Source organism: Teleopsis dalmanni, chromosome 1 (assembly GCF_002237135.1).
Source record: "Teleopsis dalmanni isolate 2A chromosome 1, ASM223713v2, whole genome shotgun sequence".
Classification (NCBI taxonomy): Eukaryota; Metazoa; Arthropoda; class Insecta; order Diptera; family Diopsidae; genus Teleopsis; species Teleopsis dalmanni.
Window position 1 is genome coordinate 152,114,307 of NC_051846.1, and position 2,882 is coordinate 152,117,188.

The following is a 2,882-nucleotide window of genomic DNA, read 5'->3' on the forward strand; positions in this document are numbered from 1 at the left end:
TATTGTATGAAATCCGAAATATTTTTCAATTTGCAAAACGTAATAAGCAATTTTTTTTTATTAAATTAAACTTATTTGTTACAATTTTTATTGAATCTATTTGCAAATTCTATCTCCCAGTATAAACAGACTCTATGAAAAGGAAAAGTGGTTTAGTTTATTTACTATTAGAGGAACTTGAGTGCGAGTTCGTAATGCAAGCGGCTTCACATAAAAAAAAAATTCAATGGTACCTGAGATATACGGTATCATAGAAAGTGCTGCGAGGGTTGTCTTTTAATTTTTGGGCCTAATAAACACAGTAATTAAACAGTAACAGTGATTGTTTTTTTAAAGTTTTCTCCATGATGGTTAATACTTTTTGCATTCGATCTAACTAAGTTTTGAAACAGCCACACATTTTGTTTCTTAATGTTAAATGTTTTCTAAAGTCAGGATTGTAAATTGGATGACTTATAATTTAATAATTTTGACGTTTTGAGTGCTCAAACAACTTTTGAGCTGATGTGTGGGAGCTCACATTGTCATGGTGGAGGATGATCTTGCCTTCGGCGGTTGGTTTTTCTCAATTTTCTGAAGACTATCGGCGTAAGTTTAAGTTCCCCCACTTAAACTTACATTGTTCAGGTGGTACAGTTGCGTTTTGTCTGAAACAACGCAATTATTTGGGTGGATTTGCAACTGTTGTCGGGTTCTGCTCACTTGAAAAGTCCAAAACAGTGGATTGTTTTTTTATTTCGAACATAGATCCATAATTCACCTGTCACAATGTCGTAAACGTATTTTGAACTGCCTCGGCCTCGAGAACAGCTAATTGTATATATAAAATTGAATACTGGTCCCACTAATTACCAACAACGCCTCTAACTCCCGGCATGTAACGTGCCGGATCCATTCAATCATTTTTCGCACTGCATCGATGTTGTAGCATTCCTCGTGGAGAAAACGACGAGCACGCGCGAACCATTGAACCAGCGTTTTAATGTTGCTGGATGTGTTGCTAATCCTCATTAAAAGTTGTATTGCACGAAAAGGCAGCCTACGTTTCTCAAAAAAAAAAATTCTTTAGCAAAACTTTTAGTAGAACAGAAATGATTCATTCAAATAACTTACGTCAAATGACAAGGTTTAGTGTAATATTGTAAATGAAGTATAATTTGTTCAAATAATAATAATTTTTGAACTTCAAATCTTTGATTTTTTGACTTAAATAATTAGAAATAATTGCCATATTAAGTATTCAAAGTTCAATAAATGTTCTATTTAAATTTTTGTTTTTATGTGTTAGTTCTTATAAATAAAATCCATTATTTTTGCATGAAATTGAAGATTTATTTACCATAGAAAATGTTATGTTGAGCCTTTTCCGAGTTAGTGCATCTGAGCACTTTTACTATTTGATAGCTGGGGGTTTCTGCAGAGTCTCACCCATCTCACTGACTAATTTGTATATTCCTCATAATCTTCGTGACTATTCAATGACTGATCTAAGATCTACGTACCGCCCCGTGCGGTTAGCGATTACTCTGAGATTAGATAGTGCTAAGTAGGGTAGCCTGTCGCTTTTCGCATATAGCTTCACAGCTCTGTCCCTTATGTATTTTTTGACCGGTCTCTTAGCATGGCAATCGTGTGGATGTACCATGGCACTTTGAAGAGTCTTCGGAAAGCCTGCCTTCTGAATAGTAGAGTCGGAAGCGTTGCTATACGCGACATACCCATAATGTAGTGCTGGTGTAATTATCTGGCTGTAGATCAGCTTTCTGTTCTTCGCGCTAAGGTTGTTGTGTTTGTAAAGTGGTTGTAAGCATTGTACCATAAGTACAATGATCTAGTTTAGGACAAAATGCGCCGTTTTGTTCGGTAACTTGTTGCCACTTTAAAGGTAATTTGATAATACTTCTCTCATAGAAGTCATTGTTCCAATTGGCAACCCTCTCTTGAAGCGAATTTTTCACCAGAAAACTCCTTCGTCATCGACAAGAACACTTGGTGCCAGGTCTGGACTATAAGTTGGATGTATAAGAACTTCCCAACCAAGCCCCCGGAGCTTTCGGGAAATCATTGTCGATATGTATTGCCTGACATTCTCCTGGTGGAACACAACTCCTCTCCTATTACCTAAAGCTAGCCGTTTCTAGGCAATTGCTTACTTTAGACGGTTCAACTGTTCAATTGTTATCATACAGTTCCGAGACAAGATTTTTGCCGTAGGAGAACAGCTTATGGATGTTTCCCTGCAAATCCCACCAAATACACAGCAAAACCTTCCTGACCGTCAATCTGGCCACTGTTTCAGCCTGTTCACTGCGATTCGACCAGGAAAATTTTCGATTGACGTTGTCGTAAGTGATCAGTCACTATTTTTCATCACCAGTTACCAACCGCTTAAAAAATGGGTCAATTTGTTGCGATTCAACAGTGATTCGCAGATGGAAATTCGGTCTATGAGGTTTTTTTGTATTAACTCGTGTGGCACCCATACGTCGAGCTTGTGGCGGTTGCATATTCACCATTTAACATTGAAAATAATATGAGTTGGCCATGCAAACATAAACAAATAAAATATTGAAAATGAAATGAGTTGGTCAGGCAGAAGAATTTGTAAAAAGCTAAGAATATTTTTATTTAGAAAAAGATGATTGTTATTCGATTGCCATTCGTACACGTATAATTATTTTACTCGAAATTAAATTATTTTAAGTAAACAAATAAACAATTGAATTAAGTGGGGCAAAGCCTACAAGCTTCTTTTTATATCGGGCCTTTTTTAAATGGTTAAAATAGTTTTTTGTGCAATATTTAGCTCTTAAGCAATCGAAATTGTTCTTACATGTCAATCGGATTGGACTGACTCAACAATTTTCGACAATTGGCCTTCG